Source organism: Odocoileus virginianus, chromosome 9 (genome assembly GCF_023699985.2).
Source record: "Odocoileus virginianus isolate 20LAN1187 ecotype Illinois chromosome 9, Ovbor_1.2, whole genome shotgun sequence".
Taxonomy (NCBI): domain Eukaryota; kingdom Metazoa; phylum Chordata; class Mammalia; order Artiodactyla; family Cervidae; genus Odocoileus; species Odocoileus virginianus.
In genome coordinates, this window is record NC_069682.1 from 37,782,268 (window position 1) to 37,793,632 (window position 11,365).

The following is an 11,365-nucleotide window of genomic DNA, read 5'->3' on the forward strand; positions in this document are numbered from 1 at the left end:
CGTGTTATTGGCTTACGTCTTGGAAACCTGTCTATATATCCTGTATTTAGAGATTTAGACAGTATTAATACTCCCCTGGACTCACATTCTCAAAGCAAGGAGACGAGTAGTAATGAATGGATTACCAAACTCTGAACTGGAAGCTCTGGATTCAAGACCTGGTGAGGCATCTCCTTCCTGCCTTTCTTTTTTTTTTTTTTTCCTCATTGTGTGACTTCAAGCAAGTCTCCTAACCTCTCTCAGCTTTAGTATCATGCCTGGTCAAGTCGTGATAACACGAGCAGTCCCAGTCCTTGCCAGGGGGCAGTGACTGTGTCAATGGAAGCGAGTTGATGCCTGTTCATGGAAGGGGTTAACCAGGAGCAGCTCATTTCTGCAGTAGAGGCTGGGATGCCACATCTGAGCACAGGCTCAGCCCCGCCGCCCCCTGCCTGAAGGATTGCCATCTGGAGCCTCACCTTGTTCGCTTTCAAGATGAACTCTCATTCCCTGGAAAAAATTTCTCAGCCTTAAAGTCACAACTTCAAAAAATGCAGTGGGGACCACATTTAAAAGGTCTGGCAAATTTTGGGTTGATTTAATTTTTTTTTTAAACTGTACTTTTAAAACAAACCCAAATAGATGAAAGCTAAGAATTAAAATATACATACAAAATAGAAAACATTAATATTCTCAAGTACGACGAATTGAATAATCATCATAAGGAAGCAATAAAATGTGAAGTGACTCAGACCAGATGATCACCGTCCGTCTCCATGATGCTGGAACATGTGGTCTGTGCAAAGATCGGGATCAGGCTGGCCTGGCGCTGGCCTCCACAAAGCCATCACTCCCCTGATCCCTCCGCTGACAAGTGCCCCGTCAGCTAATTAAATGAGCTTAAACCCTAGCTGGCAGAGGTGGGTGGGGAGGAGGCCAGAGGAAGTCTATACAAGAGACTTGTAGGGTTAAAACCTATACTCAGGACACCTTACATTTTATTGTTTCCTTGCCCATGAGACTTTGCTCTTTACTCTGGTTATCAACCCATTCTAGCACTACTTGCCTATGATGGGGGTCTGAAGTTTCTGCAGTGCATTGAGACAGGTGCTGGGGGTTCAGAGTGGTCCACAGTGCTCCTTCCTCCCCCATCCTCACCAGCTCAGGGCTCTCTCTTCCAGTCTTTTTCTTCCCTGTGCCCATCAACATTCAATAGTTTCTCTAAAGGAGACAGATTTTCCATACATCGGTGTTTCTATGGCAGTGTCCCCTGTCACACCCCAAGCCACTGATCTTAGACATCACAACAGAGTGCCCTGTGGTGGGGCATATGGTTCCAGGGGCCGGGAGGCTAACTTCAGAAGCCGACTGGAAGCCTGTGGCTTGGAGGCAAGAGAAGCCAAAGAGGTCACAAGGTGGATGCCCCTCCCACTTGGTGGCTGGTGGAACGTTCCTTTGCCCAGGAAGACAGTCCCCTGGTAGCGAGCTGTGGAGGAGTGAGGATTCCTTGTGGCAGGACTTTTAGGAGCTGGGGACAGGCACGAGCAACATTGGAGACAGGGTTAGATGTGACTCAGGGACTGGCTCATTTATTCAGTTTTCATTCCAAGCTGGAGTTGCCTGAACACTGCACAGCCATGATGCACACCCCCCACCCTGCCCAAATAACTGGTACTCTCAACAGCACAGATACTAAGGAGAATGTGTTGAATAAATCCCTTTACAGAAAGTTCGACAACAGGCAAAAGTCGTCTCTAGTGGTAGATGTTGGAATGGTGGTTGTCCCTGGGTGGATGTTGGCATTGATTAGAAAGAAGGGAGTGAGAGCCTATCTAGGTGGTGGAAATGTTCAGTGTGTTGACCCAGTTGGGTGTTCACTGGAGTTTATACAGATTAATATCTTTGAACTGGGTATCCAATTCAGGGCCCTTTATGCTTTATGACGTCTCAGTTAAGAAAATGAAAAAATATCAAATCAACCTACATAACATAACAGACCATAACATTACAAAGAGAATTGGAATATGAAAAGGATTTTCCACATTCTTGTATGTATTCTTTCAACAGATGTTCATCGATCCTGTTGGAGCCCGGTCCATATTCCCTCAGCCAGCGAGCATCCTTCCTGTACTAGATTATGTACTCCCAGGCTCTGTCCTGGCGGCAGGGTGGGCTGGACTTGCTGGGAGGGGTGCCCTGTGGGAGGGGCCTGAGACTAATGATGGAGGGAGCTGGGGATGAGCACCCCGCTTCCTCACCCCTCAGGTGGCAGGAGGGGTGTTCTGCCTGGTCTCCCAAGGGATTGAGCCCCAGTGTCTGATAGTCATAGCTCGGTCTCTCCCTTACCCTGTTTTGACTGCCTTCCCTTCCCTGAATCCCTTCCTTTCCCCTACTCCCAGCTCCTGGGGTCACTTCCTAAACAAACTCCTTGCACTCATACCTTTACCCCAGGGTCTGAGTTTTGGGAGGACCCAAGCCAGGTGAAGCTCCTGCTTTCCTCCTAGACCCACAAAGATGCAAAGCCAACCTCTCACTCTCACACACCTTACAGCGTATCGGGGTTTGAAGGGACAATCTGGCAAACATGAAAAATAAAATGGGACAAGGACAGAGGTGGGGAGCACAGCATGGCATGGAGACTGAGCTTACAGGGAACCCCACTTGGTCCAGGAGATATCCCCAGAAACAGAGCTCTCCCCCTTTCTCTTCCTGTTTCTAAATTTCCATCTCTCTTCCTCTCTCCTTCCTTTTCTCATGCAACCTGAAGTGAAATGAGACATTTATTTATTTTAAGACACCCTTATGTTCCCAGAAATATCAATAGGTATACTGAATTTACCACCCATGTTGGTTTATTGCGCTGCCTCATCTCATATCACAGGACCAAACCTTAGCCTTTAGATTTGGCTCTGGATGCATGGAAGCCATTCTTTATAGATACATTTTCAATATTGCTTCCCATCTGTGTGACATACAGATCCTAGGGAAACCAGCGCATATTTCTCGATCTTGGTGGGGGGTGTGGAGATGCCTTTCAGAGTAGTGGAAAACTACCTACCAATCGGCAGCTGGTGGAAACATGGACCAGAAGTGATCATCTGGAAATGGGCAGCAGACTCACGTTGCTGGAGCTGTCATCTCTACCCCAGCAGACTTTCTGGGTGAGCAGTTCTTCAAAGCACACACATTCAAGGCCAGGGTATTTCTCTTCTGTTTTCTCTGCTCTTTGCTAAAGTGGACGGGTCACAGAGCTCTCTCATTCAGCCTCCAGTAGAACATCAGATGGAACGCAGGTTGTGGTTTGAGTATCCCCTTCCAGGTAGACCGGAATGTCATTTCAACAGGTATATATACGTTTAAAGCCACACAGTTCTGAACTGGGCTGCCTGGTGAGGAAGGGTCCTACAGAAACAGCAGAATGATTCCTATGGGTTGGCCTTTTAAACTATTTTCTTATTCTGGGTGATATCAGGAAGCTTTATACAAATGTGACCCTTCACTTTACAAGCTTAGAAAAGCATGCAAATATGGCAGAATGTCAACTTTTGTTTCTGTATTACTTTGGTCAAATACATGTTCTTCCAAAGACCAAAGGACTCTATTAAATGAAAAGTGAATATTAGTGGTGAAGTCTCTAAAGAAAGCTAAACTCAATTAAAATTGGATTTTTTTTACAGCAGTGCCTTTTTTATTTGTTTAGAACATGATGATGTAGAGACAGGATAGCCTTTTTATTTTTTATAAAAAATCTTTTTTATTTTACCATTTATCCTTTGATGAGAATTAAGACCTTGTTGAGTCTTTTATTGTAGCATGACGTATTGTCATGAACTTAGAGGCTTAAAATGACACCTGTTACCAGTTCATGGTTCTTTAGAGTGGCATCCAGGCTTGGGTGGCTGTCTTTTTTGATTGAAATGAAATAAAGGAAAGGTATTTCTAGCCTTTCTGAGTTTATGCATGGAGATTTGTATCTGCCACATAATGAAAACCTTCTTCCCTCTAAAATCCCTATTGATGTAATTTGAGGTGATTTTCCTAGTAGCCACAGACTCTCATGCCCTAAGGGAGAGATCTCATGTCTGAAAGTGTGGTCTTGGAGAATGGCACATTGCAAAAATACCAGCTCAGATATTTTGAGGCCATGCAGAGGGTGTGCATGTCAGATGTGAGTGAGTGGGTGGTGGTCTGAATGCCACAGGGATGGACAGGTAAGGGCTGTCAAGTGGGAAGGGGTGCTGGGACTGAGTCTGGGCCTGGACCAGCTGACCAGTGTTCATAGTGGACCAGATGACTTGAGCCCTCAGGACTGTGCAGCTGTAGGAGACCTGGGTTCAATTCTTGGATCAGGAAGATCCCCTGGAGAAAGAAACGGGAATCCACTTTAGTATTCTTGCCTGGGAAATCCCATAGACAGAGGAGCCTGGCGGGCTACAGTTCATAGGGTCGCAAAGAGTCAGACACGACTTAGCTTTCGGAGGTATGGCAAAAGTATAACAAGTACAAGGAAGCTTTTGAAATTGGAGGTGTCAGGGTAAGAGTCAACTTGATCAAACTGTCAGCTTGGAACCTGTGTGCATGTTCCACACTCACGCCTCTGTGTTTGTGAGTGTGGGTGGGTGGGTAGGTGGGTGGGAGGGGTGATGGTCATAACCAGGAAGACATCTTGAAAGACTTAATTTTATTCAGGTCCACAGAGTTTGAGAATGAGACCTCTGTCTTGGGCAGGAGGTAGAAGAAAAATGCAACCAAGAAAGGTTACTTCCAAGGACTAGTTTTAAAAAGTTGCTGTTTAGGAGAAAATTGAGAGAATTCTAAGAGCTTGGTCAAGTCAAGCTGGTCCAAAGGACGATCTCTAACTAAGCTCTTTGTATGCTTCATTTCATGACAGTTAAATTGCTTATTGCCCCAAAAAGCTCACCAGGAGTTGTTAGACCATTAGCCTGGAAAGAAATACCATCAAAGAAAAATAAAAGAAAACCCTGAGCTTGTGGTCTTTACAAGTAAAATTCTTCCTAAATCTCACCAGTTCCAAAATTCTGTGACTCATACATTTTACAGTCTACAAAATAACGACAATATCAATAAGCTATATTCTAAGATCCTGGTGGAAAAGATAGGCAAGGTATGACAGAAGTTGGCCAAATGGATTAAAGAGTGAGCAGAATCAAGTAAAAAGATGGTTTGAATAATAACATATTGATAACAGATAATACAAACTTTTTTGATTAGCCTTCAGAGGAATCTGAATAGAAATGCGTTGTTTGGAATGTGTATGCTTTGGTCTCAATAAAAATATCCGGTTGCAGAAATATTTCATGTGGTTTGAACTAACAGGCAAAAAATTAAAAATTCATTGGTATACGCTAATATATGTAATTGTATATTTTGGAGGTAAACGTAATGGCATAAGTTTGCTGTAATGGAACTGATTGGAAAATGATCTCTTGGAGAAAATTTATTGCCAGTCATAAGATTTCTTTGGTTTAGAAAAATGCTGGGTTTAGTCAAATCCATCGCACCAAATGAAAGTCTGCTTTAATAAAAACGTGGATCTGAGAATTGTGGTTTTTGGTAAGTGGGCATCTGATCCATTAAAATTGTATTGGTTTATTCTTCATGTTGCCTTTTTCCTGAAATCCATCAGTTTGAAGCATGAAGTAAGCCTTTGCCAGCTATCGCTCTAATAACGAAAGACCCACGGTAATTGTTAAAGTGCACGCCTGATTAATCAGCTGTGACCGGCTCCTTTGGAAGGTTCTCATGACGGAAAAAGCAGCAGCTTATTTTGCTTTTGTTGAAGATGGCAAAAGAGTCATTTTGAGAATCCACTGAGCATCATAGAATGGAGTGATGGAAAAATATCTGCAGAATTAGATCATGCAGCTGGCCGGTTCGGGCAGCCCCCACTGCCTGCTCTGTGGCGAGCCCCCCAGCGCTTTGTCTGGGCAAAGCTGGACTGGACCCCTGACGGGGACTCTGCCACTCTCCTTGGACAGGATCCCACGGTATAATTGACCTCATTGTTAGGAAATTGTTCATGAAATTAGGAAACTCAGAGTAAACAGAGAAACTCAGACAGAGCTCCTTCTCACAGAGGGCAACGGACATATGGAACGAGTTACCGAGAAAAGGGACTGGGGTGAAACACACACATGCATTCAAGAGGCTCCCAGGTTTCCTTCTGAACGTGGGGGAGGAGAGGTGAGGTGGCAGCCCATAGGAAGGTAGGAGTGAGATGCATTTTGGAAGGACAGGCATGTGAATAATTTGACCTATTCTTCAAATTTCTCTTGAAGTTGTTGGAATATTCCCAACGAAAAGCTGCTTTGCTACACATCCTCAGCTGTTTGGGACCGATGGGTGTGGCCGAGTCAGAATCTCAGTGACCACCTGGATCCTGCCACTCTCTCTGGGGTAAATGGCTTCCCATGTAGAGGTTGGGCTTCCTCTCCTGATTTGAGCAGAACAAATCAGCAGGAAGAGCGAGGGGCTGGTGCTTGCAGAATGTCCCAGAAGCCCATTTTAAACTTGGTATTTCCATCTTGTTTTAAGCCATGAAAGGGCTCTGAGGATTGTTTATCAACCTTGTAATAGGCTGGTTTCCTGGGAGACCCCATCTCCTCCTCCTCAGGGGTCCAAGGTCAGAGTTATGAGGGTATGAGTTTGCTTTGGCTGCAGTAACAAAATATCACTGACCAGGCAGCTTAAACAATGGAAACTGATTCCCTCCCAGTTCTGGAGGCTGAAGGTCCAAGATTAAGATGTCAGCAGGGCTAGTTTCTCCTGAAGCCTCTCTCCTTGGCTTGCAGACAGCTTCTCTTCTCTGTGTCTCCACATGGTCGTCCCTCCATGTCTGTGTCCTAATCTCCGCCTCTTATGACACCAGTCACCTGGGATTAGGGCTTCCCATCTGACCTCATTCAACCCTCATTACTTTTATTTAAAGGCCCCGTCTCCAAATACATTCACATTCTGCAGTTCTTGGGGTTAGGGGTTCCACATATGGATTTGGGAACACACCTTAGGAAACCCCCCCTAACAATGACATTGAGGAAGAGACCAGGATGATGCGGGGGAGGGGGGTGGGCTCCAGGGGAGTCTCAAAGTCTTCAGGAGAGAGAAGCCTGGCCTCAGCACCCTTCTCTGCCTCTTCTTCCACTCGAGTCCAGGAAGGGTTTTAAAAGGGACAAAGGGAGGACTGGGCACCATAGGGCGGGGGTTCCTGGAAGCCGAGGTCCCCCTGCTCTCTCCACAATACACCCACCCATGACTGCATTTGATGCTTCACAGGCAGCAAACTGAGGGAGGACGAGAGAACAGAGCAAGGGGGAAACATTAAGTGGTGAGAGAAACTGCCTTGGCTGCAGTTTTCAAAACCAGGTTTTGAAGGTGGAGAACATTATAGGTGGAAGCAAGGCTGCAGAGAATCCTCCATTAAGGAGCAGGGAAAAGGCCACTGCTGCTGACTCTCCAGGACGTAGAATTGATTGGTCTAGAAAACATCTTCGGACCTGGGGCTGTTTGAGCTGTAAAGGATGTAGAACCTTGTGTTGAATGCAGTGCCCCCAGTGTGAGCCCAGAGGTGATACCTGCATGCTGGTGAGGTCATCTGCATTCTTGCCACATGTGAGGTCTCGAGTCATGGACATTTGCCTCTGCTCCACCGTGTCCACTGCTTCCCACCAACCCCGAGCATTTTTCTCATTCAGTTTACAGGTTTGTCTAAGACCTAACGTGAGTTAGGCTCAAACATAAGGTCAAGGGCAGGCCAAGCTGGAGGATGGCAAAGGGCCCAGAGAAGCCAGTGAAGGCACGTCCTTTATGTAGCAGATGGGGTCCCCAGCAGTCATGGGTCTCTAGGGTAAGAAGTGGGTTCTGCCCAGGAATGGATTCCAGGGCTGGGTCCTTACTGTGAGTGGACTCCAGCTGGTTCCAGAAGGATGCAGCTGGGACCACTTTGTCCAAGGATTTGCCCTGGTGCAGATCACCGTGGCCCTTGGAACTGTTTAACCAAGCTGGCCCAAACTCCAGAAGAGTCTTCTCTCTTACCAGAAGGTTCCAGGTCAGGCCCACGCAAGAGGACTTTGGGAGCACGTGTTGGCAGAACAGAGTCTGGCTTCTTGCAATGGCCCTTCTGAGTTATCAGCACCAGAGCCAAGACTTGGATGTGGCAGATTCTCAGCTGATGTTGTCCCATCGAATGTCTGTGGGATGAGGGACAAGGGGCAGTGAGGGAGCTGGTTGTTAAGAAGCTGAGGGGTCAGTGGAAGCTTCCCCTTAAAATTAAGCTGAAGGACTTGAACCTGCTCAGCCCCCTCCTTCCATTTCCTAGACTAAGAGATTCTCTTTCTGTTGCTCTGTGAAAGGGGATGTTTCCTACAGCTTTTAATATAGATTTTGTGATGATGACATGAGAGCCATCGGTGCTTGGCTGAAATAAAGTCTAAGTGCCTGTCAGTGAGCTTTTCTGATCTTCAGTGCCTGTCATTAGGCTGTTGGTTGCTGAGGAATCTCCTTCAAAGACATCCATCTCCATAACCACATCACCAGCTACACAGCTGGATGAGGAGATGGGCTGCCCCACCCAGGAAGCTCCCCTTTCAGTAAGCCTGGGTGACTCAGATAAGGGATCACTTGAAGGACACTGGTTTCTCTTCCTGTGCTTCAATTCCTGCTCTTATGTTTTAAATTCACAAGTGGAGTATACCTGTGAAACCCTCTGCACCCCACCCTTCTCCTCCATAAAGGCAGGACCCCAGGTCTGTTCCTTCTCTCCCCACCCCTCCCTGTCCCTGTGACCTCACTGTGTGGTCCCAGACCCGCCATGCACCCCCAGGATCTGTGAGTAAGAAACCTTGTCTTTTCAGCCTTCTCTGGTGGTCGTTGCTGAGGTGTGTCCTGCCATTGTGATAGATCCAGGAGGGTGTACCCTGTTGGGGTGATGCCCATGGGGGGACCAGGCAGGAGAGTGGCCCAGTTGTTCCCAGCCACAGCATCACAGTTGACAGGCTGAGAGCAACACAAGATAAGGAAGAAGGCATTATATGCATCATTTTGTCGTCACTGTTACTGTTATTGTTGCTGTTGTTGTCATCACCTGAACTTAGATTAAAAAAAAAAAAGCTTTCAATGTTGGGATTTCTCTTGGAATGAGGGGTGAGCTGAGTATCCCATCCACGGGAGCTGACACCTCGTCCTTCTGAGAGCCCCTTAGCATGAGAGAGGCGGTATCGTCAGAGAGAACGAAGATCCAGGGCTCAGTTGTAAGAAGAGAGGTTTTTCATCTGTTGGATTCAGAAAGCAGCTAGGTCCACAAATTCCTGCTCATTTGAGGTTTTCTGCCTGTTTTATATGAATCACAGTGGAACATAAATTAATCTGGGGAACATATTGGAGTTTACTTCATGTTACAGCCCAGATCTTTTCCCAAAAGATGTCTCTGCCTTTGATTTCCACTTTTCCTTGGGCTCTTCATGGGTTCCCAGGTGGCGCTAGTGGTAAAGAACCTGTCTGTCAATGCAGAAGAGACCCGCGTTCGATCCCTGGGTCAGTAAGATCCCCTGGAGTAGGAAATGGCAATCTGCTCCAGTAATCTTGCCTGGAGAATCCCATGGACAGAGGAGCCTGAAGGGCTTTATTCCATGGGTAACACAAAGAGTCGGACACTTGAGTGACTGAGCACTGCATGGCACTGGGCACTTTGTAGATACTTCTTCAGCTTCTGCAAGGGTCAGAAGAATTCACCTCTCTGAAAGAAGCCATCACACCTGAGCAAATTTTCTTGAACAGGATCCGTAGTTCCTTAGCTTTGAAGGTGTCACCAATGTGTTTTTTATACACAATACTAGAAAGTCAAATATTTGGCAAGTTAGTTCAAAAGAAAATTTCACTGATATGAGGGAACACTAAAAATAGCTAGGGAGCTGGATTGGTCTGTCTTCTACCAGATGCATCTCTATAAATTAGGATCAAATGCTTCCTCCTTTCACATTGTAACATTTGACTTTGTCATCCGAGTACACAAACGTGACAGCGTTACTAACAAAGTAAGAAGCCAAAACCAACAAGGACAAAGCCCTTGTTTCTAGAAGCCTGAAGAAGCCAGCAGACTGGTCGATCGAATGGCCATTGATATTGTGTACTTGATTCAGCTAGTCCAGATCCTACCGTTTCTGGCCCCTGGATAAGCGCTGATTCTACAGCGGTGTTCCTGCCCCAGACCTTTGGTTGTTAAGGAGCAGACCATGAAGCATGTTGCTCGAATATCAAGGGGAGTTTATTGAAGGGACACAGTGACAGCTCAGAGAAGAGGGGAACCGCACAGCCAGGCAGAAACAGGCTTTAGGAACTAGCAAAATTTCAGTAGCCCCTACTGCTGCTCCTGATCTAGTCCTATGTCTCTGATCTCAGCTCCCTGCTTCTTTCTCTGCAGCCACAAGGCACCTCTTTCCCCTCTGTGTCTGCTCTGGCTCCCTGAGTCTCTCTGCAGACCCACCTTCGTTGCCTGCCGTGAGAGGACACGGCTGGTCACCTCAGTCTGGGGCGACCTCTCCACGTAAGTGTCCGCCCCGTCTGTTGCCGTCCCCTTCTCTCTTGCTTTCTGTTCTGTGCAGGGGAGGCCTAATCCCTAACTGGTTGGTGATTTAGTCCTTGAATGGCAAAATTCTTCCTTTAACCCATTGTGTTCCAAGGCAGACGATGTTGGATCCGCTGAAACACTTTGGAGGCTGGACCTGATACCATCTGAAAGCTCACTCACACAGGTGTTTGCTGGAGATGTCAGCTGGTGCCTGGAGTTGGCAGGGCTGCGGCCAGAAATCTCCCAGTGCCTGGGCTTCCTCACAGCAAGGGGACTGGGGCCCAGCATGGGTACATCAACTCCCTCTCTCCTCTGCAGCAGGCTCCGGGTTGTGCAGAGCACCACGTGGGCACACAGAGATAGGAGCCCTATTTACGGGCAGCTGGAAAGCCAGCCTTCCTACTTCCCTCGTGAATTTGCAGTATATTAAAGATTTCTAAAGATTCAGAGAAGGTCAGCTCTACTCATTAAAACCATATTTTGAAAAGATAAAAAGGTAATTGGTATGATATGGAGCTGAAAAAGGATCCTCTTGTGTGTTTCTCTTGAACACTCAGTTAAGCAAGTAACTAGAAGAGATGCCAATACTTCTCCACATACTGCTCATTCTGGACACCAACGCTACTCATAGGAGAGGCTCCTGTCTCTGAAAGTAGTTTCTGTATCCTCTGGATGTTGTGCTGGGCTAAGTCTCATCCTACACTGCAACCCCGCGGACTGTAGCCTGCCAAGCTCCTCTGTCCATGGGATTCTCCAGGCAAGAATACTGTAGCAGGTTGCCATGCCCTCCTCCAGGGGATCCTC